Source organism: Felis catus, chromosome A2, assembly GCF_018350175.1.
Source record: "Felis catus isolate Fca126 chromosome A2, F.catus_Fca126_mat1.0, whole genome shotgun sequence".
NCBI lineage: Eukaryota > Metazoa > Chordata > Mammalia > Carnivora > Felidae > Felis > Felis catus.
In genome coordinates, this window is record NC_058369.1 from 77,876,785 (window position 1) to 77,902,465 (window position 25,681).

The 25,681-nt window shown below is 38.8% G+C and overlaps 1 protein-coding gene across 2 annotated transcripts in view; it reads right to left on the reverse strand.

Moving 5' to 3' along the window:
• The window catches only part of PRKAR2B (protein kinase cAMP-dependent type II regulatory subunit beta), a 104,068-nt gene that overhangs the window by 76,871 nt on the left and 1,516 nt on the right, over positions 1-25,681 (reverse strand). The window lies entirely within an intron of this gene.

Here is a 25,681-nt window from a genome sequence, read left to right on the forward strand (position 1 = left end):
ACAAAACACTTTAAATTTTAAAAAATCCCAAGTTTTGGATGGCTAAAACTACTTGACTAGGGATCTCTATGTAAATCTACATAATATCTTTGGAAACAACTTGGCAATCACATCAAGGACCATGCAGGGTTTGTGTGTGTCTCCACTTTTAGAGATTTATCTAACAGAAATACTACTAGGGAAAGAAAAATCAGTATGTCTTATAAAAGGAGATTTCAAAATACAGGAAACAAGCCTAGCTAACAGAGTCTCTTTTTAAAACAGAGCTGGGGGGCCACAGAGGAGGAGGAATCTATGCACGACCTCATCAGAAAAACCATGACCTTTAAGGAAAAAAACCCTTTCAGCCAGCTGCAAGCCCTCAGCTGGGCGTGAACTTCCTCCTCGTGAACTTCCTCCTCATCGGGACACCAGAATTCACCTCACTCTGCACTTCAAAAGGAGCCAATGCAGTTGAACAAGCTCAACCCCTTATCTGCATATTAACCCAACCAATCTCAGGTAATTTAGTTTCAATCCCTGTGCTGCACAGAGGACCTGAACGAGAACTATACCCTTGGCCCTCTGACTGATAACTCTACCCTGTCCTTTGACCTCCTTGGATCCAGCAACAACCTAGGATTTGGGTTTCTCCCTGAATCTGTGCTTCCTGAATTGCAATTCTAATTAGCCCAAATAAATATCTGTCTGCTTAAACCTTCAGTGGATTCTTTCTTGGTCGACAGGAGACTTCTATGTAGCAGCATCACTTTCACAATGAAAAAAAAAAAGAGAAGACAAAATGAAAAATGCTCATTTACACTGAAATCATTATGAAGTGAAGCACAGTGTATCTTTGGTATTCTCAGATTTAATATTTATAGTTCTGATCATTTCTGTGCAGCCTGGAGGTCAAGGCCTCCAAAACGGCACACTAAAGGGTGGTCTGTGGACATGCATCTCTCACCTGGGAAGCCTACGATGGGCCCACTGCCCAGACTCAACTCAGGCCTGTTGTTTCCTCCTGCTTTTGCTAACAGTTATGTCAAGAAGTGAGGTTTTCAAGAGCTTTATTTCTTGAGATAAGCAGGTAAGGTTAAGGTTCATATTATACACAGAAAGGACATCATGTCCACAGTATATTTCGTGGCAAAATGTCATAATATGCTATAATACTTTTTAATACTTCAAAACAGTAATTATAAAAATTGTTTACACTATGGAAATAGGTCAGGTTAAAAAAGAAGACAAAGAAAGGGGTACCCAGAGGGGCTCAGTTAAGAGTGTGACCCCTGGTTTCAGCTCAGGTCATGATCTCTCTGGGCTGCAGCACCCATTCTCTTTCTCCCTGCCCCTCCCCCACTCACTCGTGCTCTCTCTCAAAATAAATAAATAAACTCAAAAAAAATTCGTTAAAAAGACAAAAATTTTATCTGCACCGTGGTTATACTCCATGAAAAATGTGGATACGTAGGAACTTGTACTAGAACAAAACTGTGTCAAATGTTTTACAGGAACCTTTGCAACAACTGTATTAAATATCAGCGTGGCCATATTACTGATGAGGACATTTTTACAGTAAAGCTCAGAGATACTCATTTGCTTTAGATCACAAAGCCACTCTGTGGCAGAGCTGGAGAATGTGAACCGAGGCACATCTAGCACCAAAATGCTGCCTCAGAGAAAAGAGAAAGCAAAATTGCTAACTCCTGAAATCACACAATAATAGGTAAAAATTTCCTTCCATGTGGATTCCCACTGTTACCAAGGATTAATTTTTTTTTCAAAGTTTAAATTTTTTAAATGTTTATTTATTTTTGAGAGGGAGAGACCGAGCATGAGCAGGGGAGGGACAGACAGAGAGACAAGGAGATACAGAATTGGAAACAGGCTCCAGGCTCTGAGCTGTCAGCACAGAGCCCGACACAGGTCTTGAACCCACAAACCATGAGATCATAACCTGAGCTGAAGTCGGGTGCTTAACTGACTGAGCCACCCAGGTGCCCCAGGATTAATTCTGTGAAACAACTCACAAGCCCTATGATTAAAATACTACAGTTAACAGAAAATTCTATCTTTCCAGCTGATCAAGGGAGATAGTTACCATTACGTATATACCACAATAATTTAATCATATATTTGCAAAGTGACAAATTACTTCTATTAAAAAACCTTTCATCGGGTAAACTGAATGTTATGTATATTTACCACATAAAGGAAAAAGTTTTCTTAGACACTTTCAAACCCCTTTTTCACATCACTTTCAGAACCTAGTCTAGATTTCGAAAGCCTCCCCAGCAAACTCCAAGGACAGAGAACAGAGAGAGTGCAAAACATTTCCACCCCAGGAATGCTGAGAAGAGATAGTGCAGGCAAACAAAGAAAAAAACCTATCTCAGCCTTGCAGCAAAAATAGAGTAGACATTCCCCTCTTGCTCTCTCCAGGCTCTTGAGACAATGAAATCACAGCACTAGTAGTTTCTGATCTGAAATGTTGGGAATTCTTTGTTCTCTTGGGATCCCTTAGGTTTCTACATCTTTCTGAAGTGTTTAAGGCAGAGATTTGCAATGCAAGTGCCATCACCATCTAGAAAGTGTATTCTAATTTTGTGGAGGCATTTTTTTCCAATTGTCAAAGTAATTCAGAGGACGTCCTTGGCTGGTGGACAATGCACAACCAACAACTGTCCTGAATCTCACCACTCTGTCCTGCACTGCTTTCAAGTATCCCACTGGACATTCAGATTGGCAAAAAAAGTCAACTTATAACCATCAGAACCTTGATCATTCCAATGTTTATATATAAACACCATTATTTTACAGTTTTAATATACATTACATTTGCCACAACTACCCCATAAATCAAAAAGATTTTGTAGGATTTTTTTGCATTTTGGTTTTTTTTTTTGAATTTTACTAATAGACATTCATCATTTCAAAAAATCATGTCATTGGGATGCCTGGGTGGCTCAGTCTGTTAAGCATCATCAGACTCTTGATTTTGGCTCAGGTCATGAACTCACGGTTTGTGAGATTCAGCCCTGCATCGGGCTCTACACGGACTGCATGGAGCCTGCTTGGGATTTTCTCTCTCTCTCTCTCTCTCTCTCTCTCTCTCTCTCTCTCTCTCTCTCCCCTGCTCACACACACTCTCTCTCTCAAGATAAAGAAATAAACATTTAAAAAAAAATCATGTCATTGCAGCAATGCCACTTCAGGTATCTGAGTCACCAGTACTAAATGACCACGTACATACTGAAGTCCACACCTGCTGGTATACATTTTACTTACTATGGATTACTTTCCTTTATTTCTCCTTTATATTTTTGCTAGAAATTGTATCAATTTTTAAATTGTGAGTAGACAAGCTATATGACTATCATTTCTACCTCCCAATAGTGAATGGGACATGGTATCGGGGCAATTAAGGAGATGAGAGCACCAGGCAAGTGATATGTAGTAGTCAAGGTAAACACTGGGTTCTGACAACAATTACCAAGAACTCAATCCCTTATATCCATATCCTTCCATACCCGTTTGCAGGGACGAAGCACAAGTGATCGCAACCTCATGGCGCCTGGGTAGCTCCGTGGGTTGAGCATCCAACTTCAGGAGCTCAGGTCATGATCTTGTGGTTTGTGAGTTCAAGCTCCACATCAGACTCTGGATCCTCTGTCCCCCTCTTTCTCTGCCCCTTCCCCACTCATGCGTGCTCTCTCAAAAATAAACATTAAGAAAAAAAAACTAATAATAATCTCCACAGTCTCTCTAGATTTTTTAGTCTAGCTACCAAAATGAGGAAGAAGGTTGTGATTCAGGATGGGAGTCTTGCTGTGAAGAAAGCAATGTACATCTGGGCCCAGTGTGCCTGTGTTCTCTCTCAGGAACTAGGTACAGAGAAGGGGAGTAGGAGGGAGGTGAGGAAGGACACTGCCAATATCTGGTTAACTCTGTCAACGAGGGCTGCCACACAAAGGCAGGGTAACCAACTGGATGTCAGGAGGTCTGCCCTAACTGGGGCCACGCCCCAACACCTTCTGTGACACCTGGGATGGATAGTGTAACTTTGACTTCAATTCTCAACTTCTAAAATATGAAAAATAAGACCTGCCTGCTTCCTTTCACAGGGGGTTTTAAGAAAGAATTTTAAAAGAATTTCAGAGGGGTGCCTGGGTGGCTCAGTCGGATAAGCGCCCGACTTCGGTTCAGGCCATGATCTCATGGTTTGTGGGTTCAAGCCCCATATTGGGCACTGTGCTGACAGCTCAGGGCCTGGAGCCTGCTTCGAATTCTGTATCTCCCTCTCTGTCTGCCCCTTCCCCATTCGCACTCTGTCTCTGTCTCTCAAAAATGAATAAACACTAAAAAAATTTTTTTTTAAGAACTTCAGAAAAGAATTAAAAAAAACTAAAACAAACTAAAGAACTTAAAGAAAACATCTTTGAAAATGCCTGTAAATTCTAAATTCCTATTCAAATATAAGAAACTGATGTTTATTTACTGTGAGTTACTATGACCAATTTTAATATTACCATTTTTCAAAACATAGTAAGTAGACAGCAGTATAAACTCACAAAAGAAAAGGTTAACAGATGATGTTTTCAAATATGACAAGTCAAATTGTTTTCCCAGACTCCTGGTTTCCATCTTCAGATTTTCCTATTCTGTGGATGCTCTGTGTGCATTTACTTACACACACACACACACACACACACACACACACACACACACACAAAATACTGCAGACTAGAAGAATACAAAAGGAAAAAAATAGGAAATGTATCATCTGTCTGAAAAAGCAAGCAAATATGATTTACAAAACTCCTAGCATTTTTTTTTGGGAGAGAGCAAGTGCATGTGAATGGGGGAGAATCCCATAAAGAGAGAATCCCAAACAGGCTCAGCGCACAGTCTGACACAGGGCTCGAGCCCATGACTGCAGGATCATGACCTGAGCCAAAATCAAGAGTCAGACACTCAACCAACTGAGCGACCCACACATCACCAACTCCTAACACTTCTAAGGGATATTCTCTACAATCTTAGTGAATGCTCAAGGAAAAATATGGCAATATTCGTATAGATTTGACTTTCTCCCAACTGCCATTCCAGTGGAATACTCAAGAGTCCTATGTTCCTGTATCTACAAGCTTGTCTAACCAGTGATCTCCTCCGTTCCCAGACTATATTCCACTGGATTAGTCTTAATTCCTCTGCTCTCAGAAGACCCAGAAGTATAACCGATTCGAGCCTTCTTTAATCTCAGAGTGTCCTTACAAGAAAATTGCTCTATTATTTGAGGTAACCTGAATGAGTCTCTCTATTCCTGGCAGTGAAAACAGCTTCCCACACCTGTGACTCAAGCTCAACTGGTGCCAGCAGCAGCTGCTTATCTCCTCACCTCTGCAAGGCCCTTGGTCAAAGCCAAAGCTTTGAGACAAAAGGCGCTAAGTAAACACCCACAGGGCAGGAATCAATAAACTCTGTGAAGTAAACAGAACAAGTCTCCTTGTCCCACTCATTTTACTGCTTTACGGAATGTGGATGCAGGGCACTGGACATACAAAAGCCCCTGTCCCTGAAGAGCTTGACCAAGTCCAGTCGTATTTTCAAATAAAATGACTGAAGGATTTACACCATGCCAAGCAGCTACCCAACCAAAAAATTCAAGTAAATTCCACAGAAGATTTTTAAATAAACTTAAATTCTTTAAGTTTTTAAGTATGATCCAATGAGTTTGGTCTTCAAAAACAGAAAGCCAGATTGACAGAAGTGCATAGTTTACATCTCTGAGCATACGGCTGTGAAGGAGGAGCCAAGTTAAAGAAATAAGAGCTCTGGGGCGCCTGGGTGGTTCACTAATGGTGATGGGTTCAAACAATGTAATGGAACACATTGTAGCAATTTAAATAATTTATTGTTGGGGCACCTGGGTGGCTCAGTAGGTTAAACATCCGACTTCGGCTCAGGTCATGATTTCACAGTTTGTGGGTTCAAGCCCCGTGTCGGGCTCCGTGATGACAGCACGGAGCCTGGAGCCTGCTTCGGATTCTGTGTCTCCCTTTCTCTCTGCCCCTCCCCAACTCGGGCACCAGTATGTTCTCTCTCTCTCTCACACGAAAATAAACATTAAAAAAAGAAGAAGAAGAAGAAAAAAGAGCCCTGAGTTGTGTCTTTGGTCATTAAATACACACACACACACACACACACACACACACACAAAATCACACTGCCTACATTGGAGCCACATTAGCAAAATGGAGCTTTTGCAGAAAAGTGTTCATATACCCTGAAATGAGATATACACAGTAGTCTCGGAATCAACCAAATAATTAGCATCCCTATTCTCCTATTAGCTGCCTTTTCTAGCAATACACACTTTCTGAATCTGTTAACTGTCTAAATAAAAGATTCTGGAAATTATGTAAATTGAGACCACGTTAGCTAATTATTTTTGACACAGTAAACACTTAGCTCAAAATGAATTAATTTATCTTATGCTTGTGTTTCAAAAATTAAAAGTGAAGTCAGCCTTACCCTTGAACCGAGCAAGAATTAACTTTTTTAAGAAAGACTGACAGCAAAAAAGCAAATAAACAACAAAACCTGAATATTTTGCGAATTAACCTAACAGACACAATTTCAAACTTTCTTACACATGTTTAATTCCTGACACTGAGAAGGACCACTTATTTTCTATATTTTGTCAAAGGATGATGAGATGAGCCCCCGGTCACATTTGCAAATCCTCAGAGATACTCTTACTTGCTGCTGTCCTGTGAGCCTCTGAGTTGGTTTCCAAGCACACCGGTGCCCATGAACCCACTGGGATTAGGCCTTTAGAGGGGCTCCTGGGTACACTTGGAGGGTACTCTCCAAAGCTTCCCAGTCTTGGTCTCCAGGAGACACAGATTATGAGCCATGTGCCCTCCAAGTACTTGTGATCAGACATGATGGGAACTGTTGGAGGGGCAGGCATTTGGGGAACCAATTTTCTTCTTCCTTTCTGATTTCACAACATGAGATCAGGTGTCCAACGCACCTGGACATATGGAGCTTGGCTGGAGGCAGGGCAGAGGAGGATGAAAGACAGACACTTGAGCTTTTAGAAAGTGCCAGCTTGAAGGACCACTAAAAAGATGTACATTTTTGTTCTTTCTATTCATACACCAAACTCCTCAAAATATAACTGATATTTTTAAACACCAAGATGATAAACTATAACTATTACACCAGGAAAAGAAACCACTCCTACTTACTTTTGCTTATGAATGAACTTGATTCTCAACTTTTTAATTCATGACAACTTTACCCAAAATGTCCTCTTAGGAGCAGAAAATAACCTTAGGAGAGTCCTAAGGCTGCTAAGCTCATAAATTTACACACAGAACTGAGGCACTGACAATGCCGAGAGAAAGGTTCCCAAACACCTTTAGGATTCTAAAATGTGGGCTCAGAAGAGAAGATATAGGGAAAGGCCATTGTCAAAACTACATAAATTTAATCTCCACTTCTGTGTGTACTGAAACTGTCTCTTCTAAACGTACTTGATTAAATACATGCAAAGGGGATATTTGTGGAGACTAATGGTCTGTTGGTAAGAGTGAACAATCTAGGGGCACCAGGGTAGCTTATTCGGTTAAGCACCCAGCTCTTGGTTTCAGCTCAGGTCATGATCTCACAGTTCATGAGTTTGAGCCTTGTGTTGGGCTCTTCACTGAGAGTGCAGAGCCTGCTTGGGATTCTCTCTCTCCCTCTCTCTCTCTGCTCCTCCCTCGCTCATGCATACTCTTTCTCTCTCTTGCTCTCTAAAAATAAACTTTTAAAAAAAAAATTTTAAAAAAGTGAACAATCCAGACTAGTTACCAGGAAAAACCCAAAGCTACAAGAGTTCAAAGTGTCACACAACCATAAAGTCACACACACACAAACCAGACTCAGAAAGGGGTAATTAAGAAAAATACAATGAAGACCAACCGAGAAAATGATCAGGGATTATGATCAAAGCTGTCTAATAATAAAGGTGCAAAAAGCTACATTCAAACCCTCCCCCATGACTTCACAGAGTGAACATGGCCCTGCTATTCCTGTATTTGGCTCGGAGGTCACCACCGAAGCCTCTCAGTGAACACCCAGTGGAAAGCGGCCCCTCCAGTTCCTTTCTAGAGCTCCTCCCAGCGCTCAAAGTGCTATCTCAAGGCATCGAGTGTATTGTGTTTATTGTCAGCTTCCTCCCCCAGTAGTCTGCAAGCTCTGTGAGCAGAGGGTCCTTCCTTGTGTGTCTGCTTCACTACTGTATCCCCAATGTCTAAAACACCGTTGGAAATAAATTAGGTTCAACAAATACCAAATGAATAGTGACAATGGAAGTTAACATAACAGGTGGGCTTCCTAACACCTAACCATTATATGGACAAATTTAAGTGATATTCATGTAAGTATTAAACGTGTAAAACCTGGGGGCGCCTGGGTGGCTCAGTTGGTTAGGTGTCTGACTCTTCATTTTGGCTCAGGATATCATCTCACAGTTCATGAGTTCGAGCCCCACATTGGGCTCTGTGCTGACAGTGCTGAGCCTGCTTGGGATTCTCTAGTCTTCCTCTTTCTCTGCCCCTCCTCTGCTCTGTTTCTCAAAAATAAAAAAATAAACTGAAAAAAAATTGTGAAACCTGTAAGTTAAAATACAGGATTGGCTGAAAATACAAAATAGACTTAAAAACAATAGAGCTTAACTAACCTTTGGCTTTTTGTACAATGAGCAAAAAGCAATCCCATTTATGCCTCATAATTATGAAAACATAACCCAGATGTTAGTGTCCGACAGAAATAATGAAAAAATTCACAAGATAATCAGTGTAGAAAACACTGGCACTTTTTAATTAAAATGTGGAAAATGACTTCAAGAGCATCCATGTTTCCAATTAAAAAAAAATCAAGATGAAACTGACATACGGTGAAATACACAATTTGATGAATTTTGACAAATGTATACATGTATGTACCCAACACTCCAATCAAGATACAAACATTTCGCCTAGCTGGTTCAGTCGATAATGTGCAATTCTTTAACTCGGAACTGTAAGTTTGAGCCACACACTGGGTGTAGAGAGTACTTAAAAATAAAATCTTAAAAAAAAAAAAAAAGATAAACATTTCCAGGCACCATGAGCCCCTTTACACAGTCAATCCTCACTACCCCATAGGGAGCTACTATTAGAATTTCTATCGCCACAGTTTAGCTTTGCCTGGCTTTGAATTTCATCTGTTTCATATAAACGTGAGGTTCAGGGGGCGCCTGGGTGGCTCAGTCAGTTAAGCGGCTGACTTTTTTTTTTTTAATTTTTTTTAATGTTTTGTATTTATTATTGAAGGAGAGAGAGAGAGACAGAGCATGAGCGGGGGAGGAGCAGAGAGAGAGGGAAACACAGAATCCAAAACAGGCTCCAGGCTCTGAGCTGTCAGCACAGAGCCTGACACGGGGCTCGAACTCACGAACTGTGAGATCATGACCCAAGCCGAAGTCGGACGCTTAACCGACTGAGCCACCCAGGCGCCCCTAGTGGCTGACTCTTGATTTGGGCTCAGGTCATGATCTCTCTGTTGTGAGATGGAGCCCTGTGGTAGGCTCACGCGAAGCATGGGTGGAGCCTGCTTGAGATTCTCTCTCTCCCTCTCCCCTGCTTGCACACACAGTCTCTCTAAAAACAAAACAAAACAAAAACAAAAAAACAAAAACACACACAACAAAAAAACCCAAAAACCTGAGAGTCATTCTAGCTGTTGAAAGGGTCAATAGTTTGTTCTTTTTTTTATTGCTGATGGTATTCCACTGTATAAATACATCATAATTTGTTTACCCATTCTCTTGTTGATGGGTATTTGGGTTGTTTCCAGTTTGGGTTATTCTGAATAGTGTCTATAAATATTTACATACAATCCTTTTCGTGAACATATGTGTTTATTTCTCTTGAGTAAATGCCTAGTGTGGATTGCTGGGTTATAGGTGGGAAATGTTTAACTTTATAAAAACCCACATTTTTCCTAGGTGTACCATTTTACATTCTCACAGGCAATATAAGAGAGTTCTTCTAGTTACTCCACATCGTTACCAATGTAGGGTATGTCTACTTATTTTAGCCATTCTTCTGTGTATTGTGGCTTTTTTTTAATGTTTATTTATTTTGAGAGTGTGTGCGAATGTGAGCACATGGGCAGGAGCAGAGAGAGAGAGAGAGAGAGAGAGAGAGACAGAGAAAGGGAGAGAGAATCTCAAGCAGGCTCCGTGCAGCCAGGACAGAGCCAACATGGAGCTCAAACCCACAAATTGCAAGATCATGACCTGAGCTGAAACCAAGAGTTGGATGCCTAGCCACGCAGGCGCCCCAGCGTTGTGTTGCGGTTTTAACTTTCATATCCTTAATAACTAAAAATCCCAAGCACCATCCTATGTGCTTATTGGCCATCCCGATGTCTTCTTTATTAAACTGGCCAAGTCTTTTAACTCGGTTTGATTAGGGGCTTCTCATTATTGAGTTTTACAGTTCCTTTTATATATTTTCAGTAATGACAGAATATGTACTAGACAAAAATTCCTAGTTATAAGAACAAAAGTGATAAGTTACTTAGAAATAAAACTAAGAAGAGATAGGAAAATCCTTTTTGGAGAAAACTGAATAAATGGAGATGTATCATGTTCGTGTAGAGTAAGACTCAATATCATTAAAATGTCTTTTCTCTCCAAAATTTTTTATAAATCAAGTACAATTCCAATAAAACTCCCAAATGAAGTTTTTCACAAAATTTAAAAAGCTTCTCCTAAAAGATATATGGAATAATACAAACCTATGAATAAACAATTCTGAAGAAAGATAAGGTGGGAGTTACTTACCATACATCAAGACCATGGAAAGTCATATTAACTCAAGAGATATTGATGAACAAATAGAAAAACCATCAGAAAAGAATAAAGATGTTAAGTACATTCACGTTTCTATGTTTCTTTTATTTATTATTTTTTTAAGAGAGAGAGAGGGTGCGAGTGAGGGGCAGAGAGAGAGAAAGGGGGAGAGAGAGAGAGAGAGAGAGAGAATCCCACAAGGGGAAGGGGGAGGAAGAGGGAGAGGGAGAGAAGTGGGGCTCACCCGAAGCAGGGCTCATGCTTACCCAAAGCAAGGGTGTTCACCAGATGCGGGGCTTGTGCTCACACTATGCGGGGCTCAAGCTCACCCAAAGTGGAGCTCGAATTCACCTGATGTGGAACATGAACTCACGACCCATGAGATCATGACCTAAGCCGAAGTCAGATGCTTAACCTACTGAGCCACCCAGGAGCCCCCATTCACACATATATAGAAAATTGATATTCAAAAATCAGTGGGGAAAAAGTCAATAAATGATGCATATTTTTTTATTTTATTTTATTTTTAGGTAATGTCTACACCCAATATGGGGCTTGAACCCACAACCCCAAGATTAAGAGCCACATGTCGCTCTGACCAAGCCAGCTAGGTGCCCCTATGATGTGTATTTTAAAAAATGCAATGAAATTCCCATCTCAAACCATACAGAGAAATAAATTATCACTGTATTAAATCCTTAGGTATGAAACTCAACTTAAAATTTAGGAATTAAGAAGCTTAAAATCAAGAAAGTGCTCAACCAAAATTACCATAAACAACATGAAAAGACAGGCTCAAGACTGTGAGATTTTTCTAATGCATGTTACCCAACAAAGGATTAGTAACCAGAATGAGGAGAAAGAGGAGGATGAGGACCGGGAGGAGGAGGAGGAGGAGGAGGAGGAGGAGGAGGAGGAGGAGGAGGAGGAGGAGGAGGAGGGAGAAGAGGAAGAGGAAGAATGGAAGGAAAAGAAGGAAGAAGGAAAGAAATCTTCCTATAAATCAGGAAGAAAAATACAATTAGCAGGATGAGAAAAATGGCACAGAATAAAAAAATTTTCCACAGAAGAGAAACTACAAACATGGTCCATGAACATAATAAAAAGATGCCCAGTGTTACTAGTAATCAGGAAAAAGCAAATTTAATTCACAATGAGATTTTAACATCCATCCTGCTGGCAAAGCTTGTTCAAATCTGATAACATATGTTACCTTGAATGTGGAGGACCAGGAACTCTTCCCCTCTACTGAGAAATAAAGTGGTGTAAACACAACAGTCTGAGGTGTGGTTAAAGCTGTGCACCCCTTACAACCAGCCTTGCCACACTTAAGTATCTACCTACAGCAGCAGTCCTCAAACCTTTTGGTCTCAAAACCTCTTTCCACTCTTAAAAATTATTTGCTTTGGGGCGCCTGGGTGGCGCAGTCGGTTAAGCGTCCGACTTCAGCCAGGTCACGATCTCTAGGTCCGTGAGTTCGAGCCCCGCGTCAGGCTCTGGGCTGATGGCTCAGAGCCTGGAGCCTGTTTCCGATTCTGTGTCTCCCTCTCTCTCTCTGCCCCTCCCCCGTTCATGCTCTGTCTCTGTCCCAAAAATAAGTAAACGTTGAAAAAAAAAATTATTTGCTTTAATAGGTTATATCCACTGATAATTGTTGTATTAGAAATTAAAATTGATAAATTTAAAAAATATTTAAAACTACCAACAACAAAACAATTACATGCTATTATAAATAACGTATTTTTATGGAAAATAACTATTTTCCAAAACAAAACAAAATTCAGTAAAAAGAATGACTCTGTTTTACAATTTTGCAAATCTAACAGAGGACAATTAGGTTCTCATATCAGCTTCTACCTTCAGATGTTTTATAATATCACACATCATGTACCCTTTGAAAAACTCGACTAAACGCTTACGACAGAATGAGGGGGGGGTAAAAAGCAAAGAACACTGTTATTATTATAGTTTTCACCCCACAGACTCACTGAAAAGGTCTAGAATTGGGAGGGGAATGATTCTTCAAGGGGTCCCAGAACACACTTTGAAAACCACCTTTAAAAACTCTAGTATATGTGCATAACACACATACACACACACAATGTTCACTACAGCACTGTAATGACAACAAATTAGAAACACCCAAAGTTATTTATCAAAGACTAGATAAAGCATCTATTTACACAAAGGTATACTACATAGCAGTCTAAATAAAAAGTAAAAGTAAAATTTAAAAAATAATGAACTTGGGGCACCTGGGTGACTCAGTCATTAAGCATCTGACTTTGGCCTCAGGTCATGATCTCATCGTTCTTGAGTTGGAACCCAGAGTTGGGCTCTGTGCTGGCAGCTCAGAGCCTGTTGCGGATTCTGTGTGTCCCTCTCTCTCTGCACCTTCCCCGCTCATGCTCTGCCTTTGTCTCTCAAAAATAAATGTTAAAAAGAATTTTTTTTTAAAAAATGAACTAAAGCTACATAAATCAATATAACATCATCTCAAAAATTATTCTCAAAAGTACAGTGGAAAATTATAATTTACATAAATGAAACTTTTATAAGTGGCGCAATTTATACAGACTTTGAAAATATGCAAAATAGCACTATTTCTAAGCTATGAATAAATGCCTATGTAGTAACAGTGCAAAAACATGTATAGAAAATATAAATTCTAAATTTATCACAGTGGTGGAGATCTATGGGGATCTATAGTTAAGAAAACGGGATAAGAAAGGAGTACACAAGGGACTTCTATCACACATGTTTTCTTAAAAGAAAAAGCCTCAGGGAAAAAAAAAGCCTCACGTGTATAATTGTTAAAATTTGTTGAAGCTAGAAGATGACTTAGGTGAGTGTTCCTTACTTAGTCTCTGTTCTTTTCGGTACATTGGAAATCTCTCACAATTTGAAAAAAGGAAAAAATGTTCGCTCTACTTAATTTTGGCAGAAAAAAATCTCTCAAATATGTTCTGACATTATCAGAGCAACCAGATTAGTTCATGTTGTATTTTTTTTAACGTTATTATCTCTGACTTACAAAAACTTGATGTTTTGATGTATGTATACATTGTGAAAAGATCAAGAAAGTGCTCAACCTTCAATCAAGCTAAATAACTTCTCAATCACCTCTACATAGTTATTTACCACCGTGTGTGTGTCAAAATTTAACCTAACATCTATACTCTCAGCAAATTTCAAGCATACAATACGGTACAGTATTTATCATCACTGCTGCACAGCTGATCTCCAGAACTCATTCATCTTTCATTAACTGAAACTTCATACCCTTTTAATGCTAAACATTCTCTTAAAATATTTTACATAAAACCCCCTTTTTACAAATGAGTTTTTGTTAGAATTCAAACACTGAAATGCGTTTGGGATTCTTTTAAGGGATTACAAGGAAATTATTTTAAGGACTTATTATGAATCAAAAGTCCTAATACTGCCTTATCGATAAACTGTCATTAGTGATAGTCTAATAGGAAATCAAAGACCTGTTAACAATGCCACGTATCCAAAAAGACGGTCTTTTTTTTTTTCTCCTAAAAATATATTAAGCTAGCAATGTGCAATGGAGCAAGTATAGAATTATGGGTTTTCAGAATAAAACCGCATTTTAATGGAAAACTTAGGAAGGCAGAAATTTGTCCCACCGTGAGCTTACTTTCATAAATATTTTGACATGAGGAAATGGCAACAACCTGTCAATTTAATGTAACTATTTTTTCCCAATTAATTTATATTTTAGGCACATATTCATATTTTTACTACAGGCATCTGCCTCATTTAAATCAAGTGACTATTTTCAATACTTTTACCTACATTTTCCTAAGATGTTTTAAAATGACTTGTGAAAACTTAAATGAAACTATAAACTTGGGAGAAGTTTACACAAATTTATTTATTCTACCAGTTAAACACGGATTCTCAAGGGAGGAGATGGTGTGAAAATAAAGCAAAGCTTTATGCCATTGTTTTTTTTTTTTTTTTTTAGATTGGATTATTTACCTTACATGTCAAATAGAATTAAAGTGCTTGAGATTTAAAGGAGCATGGGGTTTTTGAAGTCTGAAACACTTCGCTAAACGATCTAAAGCCTTTACTTTTATATTTTTCACTAATAACTTTTTTCTAAAAGTACAATTACTATACTGCTTTGAAAGCAATCTCTAGTTTCTCACATTTCCAGTCAAACTTCATTTTTAAAACTGTCCTGTTCTGACTTCTAAATGCCGCCTGTTCTTTCTGTCACTCTCCCTCCAACAAACGTGCATGCAATACTTTACTGTATGCCAAACACTGTTAACTCATTCGGTTCTTACAACAACCCTCTCTGGTGAGTACTATTGTTACTCCCATTTCATAGATGAGAAAACTGAGTCACAGATGGCAAAGGAACTTGCTCAAGGTGCCAAAAGTTATTAATGGCAGAGCCAGCCATTTGGATTCAAATCCAAACCCCATGACAAAGTAAGTCATGTTTTTTGTTTAATTTCCGTTGTTTCTGATTTTTCATGTCACTAAGTTTTCAGCAACTAAAAGCAATCTGTTTTCCATAAACTACTGGATTTAAGAAATGTGAGAGGTGCCTGGGTGGCTCAGTTGGTTAAGCATCTGACAGCTCAGGCTCAAGTCATGATCTCGCAGTTTCGTGGGTTCGAGCCCTGCGTCGGGCTCTGTGCTGACAGCTCAGAGCCTGGAGCCTGCTTCTGATTCTGTGTCTCCCTCTCTCTCTGCCCCTCCTCCACTGGTGCTCAGTCTCTGTGTTTCTCCTTCAAAAATAAACATTAAAAAAAAAAAGAAAAGAAATGTGGGGCAAAGCAAAGGGGGCTCTCCTGACCATGTTTATTACATTAGTGGAGGGGGAAAAGTGACAAGGTAGTGCAGGCAATAACTGAGGCAGAAAATAAACATTTTAAGACAAAATTATTTGGAGGCGCCTAAAGAACAAGTAAGTGGAGGTGGCTGGTAAGCAGGCTGGCAGACACGTCAATCTGAATCTCAAAGAAAGGGAATGGGTGTGCTGGTGCCTGAGGAAAAGCTGGAGGGCAAAGGAGCTTTGGGGGTAGGCAAGATTCAGGCTTGAAGGAGGAATGATGAGGAAGTGGGGAGAGATAAGAAAAGGACAAAGCAGGTTCAGGGCCACACACTAGTTTCGGATTTGGCATGGAGCTCCTGTAAGCAGAAGCAGTGACACAGAAGTCTGGGTGGGTCCGAATGTGTCCTCAATTAGAAAGCTATTAGAAGTCCTTACCGGCAAGAAAAGCCTGTATGCGTGTGCTCTCTGCATTTTGCAGAGTGACCAAACATCAGCCTGAAAGAATATGGCCTCATCTTTACATGAAGTCGAAACCTTCATAGTTGAAGACAGGCTATGAAATGAAAACATTTTAAAGTGCATTAATGTAAAGGATTATTAGGAGACTATCTTAGGGGTGCCTGAGTGGTTTAGTCTGTTAAGCCTCCAACTCTTAGAGTTTTGGTTCAGGTCATGATCTCACAGTTACTGAGTTTGAGCCTTACATTGGGCCTGCTTGAGTTGGGAGCCTCTTTCCCTCTCTCTCTGCCCTCCCCCCTCCCCCAAATAAACTTTAAAAAAAAATAAAGAAGGCTATTTAAAAAAATATTTTTTTAATGTTTATTTACTTTTGAGAGAGAGAGCGAGCAAGTGGGGGAGGTGCAGAGAGAAGGAGACAAAGAATCCAAAACAGGCTCCAGGCTCTAAGCTGTCAGCACAGAGCCGGGCACGGGCCTCAAACTCACGGACCGCAAGATCATGACCCGAGCTAAAGTCGGACGCTTAACCAACCAACAGAGCCACCCAGGTGCTCCAAAAGAAGACGATTTTAAATGTTTACATGCCTTAAGAAAGTTTCAATCACATAAGAAGTACACATTTATGGACATTTACTATTCAAGTGAGGTTAATTTAAGATACACTGGAGCACCTACTATGGGCAGGAAAGCTTTGGGGAGAGAGCATATTTCTACATATTCCTGCCTGCCTGTGGCAAGGGCAGCTCACAACTGCAAAGCTTACTGAGATGCAAGGCATATTCATCTGCCATTCCGATAGCATTAGTGTCAACCAGAGAATCTTACACTTGCAAAGATTATTTGTGGGGTGAAATGTAAGTTAACCTCTGGAGAAAGGGTGGGATTTGGCAGAAAGTTAAGGAAAGAGGACTGGGCACTAAGAACCAGGAAAATAACTCATAGAATACTTGGCTATATCAGTTTTGTGCTGTATCGTATGTCTCTAAAGGTTGTGGTGGTGTTTTTCTTTATTTATTTTGGGAGTGGAGGTGCAAGTGAGCGAGGGGCAGAGAGAAAGAGAATCTCACAAGGGGCAGAGAGAGAGAGAGAGAGAGAGAGAGAGAGAGAGAGAGAGAGAGAGAAGCGGGCTTCACCTGAAGCAGGGCTCACGTTTTTTTTTTTTTCTTTTTATCTGAAGCGGGGCTTGAACTCCCAAACCATGAGATCATGACCTGAGCCAAAGTCAGATGCTTAATGACAGACAGCCACCTAGGCACCCTGGTGTTTTGCTTTTAAAGGCTGTGTTTTATTTACTACTTACTGGATAGACACAAAAGAATTTCCTTTCTTTCATGTCTTTTTACAGTTAAACTTTATTTAATAGGTAATATAAATATATCATAAACATTTTTTCAGTTACAAAAAAGGAGATATTGAAAAGTCTCTCTCCTGACCAACTGTCATCTCCAGAGATTTCCCTCCTGAGATACTCTTTGAAACTGCATTTCTTTAAACTGTTTAAACTTTGATTTTCTTTTAGTTCTGACACGTCCATGATTTAGTGATGCTGAACTAAAGACTTATAATAGAATGCTTCTCTTTGTCACATCCCCAAAATTTGCACAAAGAACGCAAGTACTCTACAATCTATGTTGGACTTCAAGAGGCAGACAGGACTACAAGTTAGAAAAAAAAAAAAAAAGCCTGGATCTTATTTCCTTCTCATAAGATAGGATTTTCTTCTCTATTTTACCACACTTCCGTTGAGTCAAACAATTAACTTATCTAATGAATGTCTATTAAAATACACACACACACACACACACACACACACACACACACACACACACACACAAGCCCCTACTACCTACAGGTCCTTTATAATGTAGGAGCTTAAATCAGGAAAGCAAAGTTCATCACAGCCACCTTATACATTAACAGACTATATCAAGTTAAGTTTTGGTCTCCAAAATGGTTCACGCACACCAAGAAGAACATAAGGCAATCCTTCAGCTTAAAGAAAAAAAATTAGGACTTGTTTACAACTACTTTTTACTTCTCCCTTTCAAAGTTTATATTGTAGGGTGATTTGTCATGTATAAAATAAGTTAATATGTTGGTATCTGCATAGCATTTATAAAGGCATATGTTGGGAGTTCATACTCAAATACATTCTCCTAGTGATGGTATATAATAAAGAAGTTTTAAGAATTAGGGGGCGCCTGGGTGGCTTAGCCGGTTGGGTGTCCAACTTGGGCTCAGGTCACGATCTCACGGTTCTTGGGTTGGAGACCCACATTGGGCTCTGTGCTGACAGCTCGAAGCCTGGAGCCTGCTTCAGATCCTGTGTCCCCCCTCTCTCTGCTCCTCCCCTGCTTGCACTGTCTCTTGCTCTCTCAAAAATGAATAAAAAACATTAATAAACAAATAAATAAAAAGTTTTGAGAATTAAATAGCTCAGTATATTAGGTGTTCATTTCTAAAAGTAAATATTTTGTCAAGTTTGTAAAAGTATATGAAGTGCTAATTTTAATGGGATACACAGAGAAAACAACTGTAAAAGGGACAGATCGACACTTGGCCAGACTATATATTTCTAGAGTTAAAAGTAGATAGCTTATTTTTTGGTATGTGGTTCTTTTCAACCATATTCCTGCTATCAGAGTTATTGAAAATTAGGTGTACTATGGTTAAGGAGATGGGCTCTGAACTCACAATGTCAAGTTCAAATCCTGACTCCATCACTTACTTTGGAGAGGCCTAAATGGCACATGGATAAATGGTCTTGCTGTCTGGCACTTCAGCAGCCAAAAATGTTAACAATTATAATTAAATAAAAAGAGCATCATTTAACAAACATTAGCTTTAGTAACTGAAATGAAACAGCTGAGTCACTTTTTAATTCAGCATAACTTTTTGGAAAGATGTTTTTTGGGCTCAACTGAAATGTATCTAAACAAATGGAAGCTTTTGCCTTCTTTTTTATCAAAAAACAAAAACAAAAACAGAAACAAAAAACCTCAATATCACTCCCATGAGCTATTTTGTCTTGGAACAGCTAATATAAGTTAAACAATGTCAGTCCCTAGCCAAACAGATATGGGAATAACTGTATACAGTATATCTTCTTGGCTTCATTTTTATGTGGAACATGTGTTTATATTTTGACCTTTTGTCTTTTTTTTTTAATGCAGAACATTTTTAAGCATCAGCAACTGGAATGATTTTTTTTTTAAGTTTCCAAACATATTAAGTTACACATGGCAATGCCTATTGCTGAAACATTTATAAATGTTACACCAACTGTGTTTACAGTTCCGATTTTTTTTAGATTGTTTTGTTTTCATATAAGCCATGACCTGAAAAATTTAGCTCAAATTCTTTCCACAAAATAATTACATAATGGAACAGTCTGAGTCATTTTGAATTTCCGAAACACAAAACTCGCTCCCATAAGATAAAGACAGTGATGAGTATCATAGTGGGGTTTTTATGACTAACTCTACCATAACTAAAAGGTATTGATAAGACAGGAAGGACTATAAGAACATGGTGATTAGAATCCATCCAACTGAGAAAAATCACTGCACTCTTTTTTATTTCCCATTGCCTATCCTTAAGCAATTGACATAAAAATAAAGTCTAAAAGTAATTTCGCTGCAGTGAAAAAAAATCAAAGAACAAAAAATTTGGTAATTCTGAAGACAAAAGTACAAAAATACTTCTCTTTAGCCTTGCCTCTTAAACCTTATCTATCACCTTGATGGAAGAAAGAATTTATAATATGTAAGTTAATATAAACAGCACATAAAATGTAAGGAATAGTTCTATGAAAAAGAAGACCAAAATCAACCAAACTGGGGTTAAGGAAATTATTAACGCTGTCAGTGCAGAGCCTGACGCGGGGCTCAAACTCCTGAACTGTGACTTGATGACCTGAGCCAAAGTAGGATGCTTAACTGACTGAGCCACCCATGAGCCCCCACAAACGGATTGTTTCTTCAGAAGTCCAGAGATGGTCAACTTAAGAGAATAATCATTTCTTTAAGACAAAAAAAAAAAAAAAAAAAAAAGGGAAGGAGTTGGCACTCAATCGATATTTCTACAGTGAGTAAATGAGAGAATAAGTACAGCATCCTACCTTCCAATCTGCATACGTTCCTTCTCCTAACAGGTCACCCCAGGTCCCAGCCCCTTTCTGGTATCAAATGACTGTGGACACCACTCAGGCTCTGTGGTCAGTCACTCAATCTCCTTCACTGAACCCCAACCTCTACCAAAGGCCTTCTCTAACTGCTAGTACTCCCATTACATGACTTTCTTAATGGATCACAAAGAAGCCTCCCACTGAGGAATTCAAAGGTCTCTTGTCAGTATTTACACAGTTGAAAAAGAAACACATTTGGTTTTCTTGAGGCAGCCAGGAACAAAATCTTGACAGCTGGAAATTTACTGGAACCCACAGGGCTGGGATTTGCAACTATATTTCAAGGGATTTGCAACTATATTTCAATAATAATAACCATTAAATATTTACTCCATCCTACCAAGACCCAGCACATCCCTATGTGCAACCTCAAATGGAAAGCTTAGAACTCTCATATGTTAAATAATGGTTGACCAGTTGGATTTTTAAGACATGGAGGCAAATTAAAGTATTCTTCAATTTTTGTTCCGGTGTTTTCCTTTTGTGCTCTCTTCAGACAAAGTACAAATTAGTCAAAGAACCTTACACAAATCCCAACTGATTTTACTCTGCTCTTTCTCCCTCCCACCCTCCCTTTTCCCTGAGCCTAAAGTAACAGATGGGTAAGAGTTTGAGGAAAGACACTATTTCAAGTACTTTGATTTCCCAATTTCAATCCCCAAAGCATTCACTTATTACCACTATTAAAATGAATAACGTTTTACCTGTTCTACTCTAAAAATCACCATCTAAACTCAAAATATTTTTTAATTTTAAATCTTCTCTATTATTGTTTTCTGCTCATAACTAAAATAATGGCATAAATATTTTAGCCATTGTCATGAATGATGTAATTTCCATTTCAGGAGGATTTAAAGCTACCATATAAATTTAAAACTTACCATGTAAATTTCTAATAGCCAAAGGCAATAAAGTCTCATTAATTTAAAAGTCTGGAGCTCTTAGCTACAAATTGAGTTGAAAGGATGTGGGTTTTATTACTGCGCAACATAACTTCACATTAAATCCCAAGTGGAACTGCCACGTAAGCTCATTTCCTACTTCATTTCTCCAAAAAGTGTAAACACTAGATTCATTTCCACAAAATACAATGAAATTGCTATTCTGCAAGAAGTTTACACTCCTGTAAGATTTCATGTTAATGAGGTCATTTGTCTTACATGGAAAACAATGCTTGCTATGTGCACTGTCCTGAGGGACCTTATAAATATTAATCCATTTATCCTCTAACAACCTTATGAGGTGAGTACTACTACTGTGATTATATGTCAGTATGCTTAGCACAGGGCTTCAGATGTGAAAGAAACTAAGTGTTGTCTGACTTTCATGAACATTTTCAAACGAATTAAATGTATTGAAGAGGTTGATGAAGAACTAACAATTGGCTGCTTTGTCTCATAATCATCTCTAGCGGCCACAGAGAGCAAGCTCTAAATAAGGACAGAGAGATAAAAGTGAGCCTAATACATCAGCCAAAGCAACAATTCATTAAACCTATGATTACTCTCTACATGTTCCCACTGTCAATTAGGCCAAGAAGTCAATAGGTGGAAGTGTTTTTCTTACTCCCAGGATGAGCATGGTGAAGAACACTTTCACAGAAGATTCTTAGGAAGCCCATACATGTATATATAAATTTGTTCTCTTAATCTCATCCCACCACTACGAGCTCCAATATTTTCTGTGATTTTAAGGATCTCTAATAAATTCCCCATATTCCCCTTAAATTGTAAAAAAAAAAATCATAGGTAGATACGATTCTCCAATAAAGATTTGACATAGGCCAGAGTTAAGAGGATTAAGTCATAGTTTTTACATGGTGAATTTCTATTTATATATCTTGACATGCTTGCTTTATAAGATATTCTATATTTTTGGCTTGTGTACCCACTTTGAACTCTAGATTTTTCTTCTAAAATATGGAAAATTAGTCCTCTATATTTTGTATACAGTTTATTTTTTTTCCAGCTTGATCTTCATGTACCCATAAGTAATTTAATTTTCTTCTGACCACTTGTTAATTTATAGGGATAATTTGGAATTTTATTTACTTCATTTTATAATTTCAGAAACTTCACTGAAGAAATTATTGAGCAACATAAGACCTCACAGTGATGCCTACGTGAAACCATTGATTATCATAGATTCTACTCCAAGCTGGTACTGATCCAACTCTTTGGCCTACTGTAAACCCTTTTAATATATTCTAAGCCTGGGGATACTACCCTTTCAGAAGCAACATGTCATGCTTGAGGTGCTTTCTGTAGCATGGGGAAGAGGGAGGCAGTCTCCATCATAGCTTCTTTAAGGACTTAAGACTTCCCTGGAAGGGTTATTGCCATATGCCATTATCATTCTAACACCTGAAGGTTGCCCTTTTATCCAGAATTGAAAGCAAAATGAAAGTAACACAAGTAATAAAATTTAAAAAACAGGACGGGAATGGGAGAGCTACCAGCAGAGAAAGGGATCCTTCAGATCCCCAGGAAAGAAGACCACCTTCACCCATCTGACCATTTGGCCTACTGCTATCAACAACCAGGCTACCATACTCTGACTCACTTCTATGTTTCAACCACCACACTGAGGTCAAAGTCATATATTTGATCCCTACCTGAGTCAAATGGGAAGCCACCTCACTGTCAAAAATGTGCCCAACCTCTCATAAATATCATCACTTGTCCTAAAGGGGTTCATGAGAGTGGGTATGAACCAATCCATGCAAATTCATCACCATTACTGGAAAAATAACCAGGAAAACCTGATCCGTGAGTCAGTCCATTGTACAAATTTCATTTAGGAAGCACTCTCTGATGGTCTTGGGACAGATAGATGTTGAGTAAGAAACCAGGCTCTGCCACTTAACTAGTTCCATGTGTAATCTTGGACACGTTCATTTATCAGAGCCTTATAGATAAAACACATCAAGGGTCTCAAGTAGAATCTGACACAAAAGGGATGTTCACGTGATGTTAGCCCCAGCTCCTCTTAACTTTTAACCTGGGAGTTAAGAGAAGGATGGAGCCAGGTCCACCAGTGTTTCAATCCTGGTTCTGCAACACATTAGCTGTGAAACACTGGGCAAGTGGCGGCCTCATCTTTCTCATAAAGCTGGGATAATGAATCAAAGTATTCAGATAATGCCTGGCATACAGCAAATGCCAATAAGCGGTAGCTACTTCTGTAAATGTTAGTAAGACAAAGACATTATTATCATCGCTATCTGTTTTTTTTTTTTAATTTTTTTTTCAACGTTTATTTATTTTTGGGACAGAGAGAGACAGAGCATGAATGGGGGAGGGGCAGAGAGAGAGGGAGACACAGAATCGGAAACAGGCTCCAGGCTCTGAGCCATCAGCCCAGAACCTGACGCGGGGCTCGAACTCACGGACCGCGAGATCGTGACCTGGCTGAAGTCGGACGCTTAACCCACTGCGCCACCCAGGCGCCCCTATCATCGCTATCTGTTGATCAGTGTTTCTCACAGGGTGGTCAGGGAACTATGGATATAAGAATGACCCAGACGGTCTGTTTAAAAAAAAAAAAAAAAAAGATACCAACCTATTCAAAAGCTCTCCTAGAGTAGTGCCAGGTAATATTCATTTCTGAATCAAACTTCCTTAAGATGTATACTAAAATTTAAGAATGAGCGACCCAGTTGGTCTTGTGCTGGGTCACAGTAAATTAAGACTCGCCAGCTAGTACTTATTCTTTACTATGCTAGGAGAATTGCCCGGTACCTGATGTTTTATATTTTGGAAATTCTTTGGAACTAAACATTAAACTGATAGGCTCACTCCTGTTATTTTTTCTTCCCCCAATGGTACTATTTTGACTTTTTCCCCCACTCCAGCCAGGGGAAGGCAAACTATGGCCTTGGTCTGTGGCCAATTTTCTACAACCCCAACAACCAGAGCAGATGTGTGTTTAAAATGTTGTTGAAAGAAAGAAAGAAAGAAAGAAAGAAAGAAAGAAAGAAAGAAAGAAAGAAAGAAAGAAAGAAAGAAAGAAAGAAAGAAAAACATATTCAATGGAGACATTGTGTTGCTCAGGGCGTCTAAAATATTTACCGTCTAGCCCTTTACAAAAAGGTCTGTCAACCCCTGGTAGTCTATATATATATTTTTTTAACTGCAGATCTCACACAATTTACATGCTTAAAAAATAGTAACAATAAGGGAGAATTAATTAAAATAGAAGATATTCTAGTAGATACATTCTAGTGCACCTAATAGAGGCAAGTACCACTGCCAAAGTTTTTGTTATACACGTATGCGTGTGTGTTTATCAGATAATGATCAAATTGAATTTGGCTGTAGTCAAAAAGTAATTTTAAAGTCCTTGAGGGCAGGGGTGGGAAATAAATAGTGCAATCGGCTAACAAGCATTCATTAAAACTCAGAGTAATTTTTACAATAAAGGTGCCTTGGAGAACATAAAAAATCATATAAAATGATCCCTGCTGCTTAGAAGTTAATGGCTTATTCATTACAAAATGGTAATAAAATCGGTTTTGTGTACCATATACACTGTTATAAGGAGAAAATGGAATCATCAATGCAAAGTATTTCAAAAGTATCATACTAGAAAATATTTTAGTTATATTAATATATCATCTCAAACATATGCAGGTTTTTTTCTTACCACCTCCTTAATTCCTAGTTTCCTCCAATCTGGGAAACGAGTCTTTTTTTTTTCCTTTGTGTGTGTGCATGTGTTATGTATGTGTGTTTGCATGCATGTGTCAGAAGAATAAAAGAAAATGCTTCTGCCCTTTCTGTGTCATCCATTATTGGCTTCTTCTCAATTTAAAATATGCTTTCTTTTACCTTTCTCTTGTTTCTAGCAAGAAAAGCACTTGATTAAATTCTTATGCAAAAAGAACAATAAAGACTATGATCATCTTATCCCTAAAATACTACAAAGTCCAAAATTAAAATTGTTAAGGTAACAATTTTTCTTCTTCTCTTCATAGGACACAAATTTCCAGGGTATTTGTGATTGTTTCAGGCCAGCTAAAAATACATTAATTTTATAACACATTTGGACAAATTTGCAAAGGAAAGAAACACCTTCCTAGGAACATACTCCAGGAAATAACACTTTAAAAGGTTTTCATTCTACAGAATACACTGCAGACACACAAACCACAAGCAGTGTAAATAAATACACACTGGTGCAATGCTGAAATGCACATCTGTCTTACACCACAAAGAGAAAACCCTTCCACACCACGGTATTTCAGCTTGGGATGCCATAAAGACAGGATTTAGGCATGTAGTGTAAATACAGGAGGCTGTAAATGTGTGTGTGTGTGTGTGTGTGTGTGTGTGTGTGTGTGT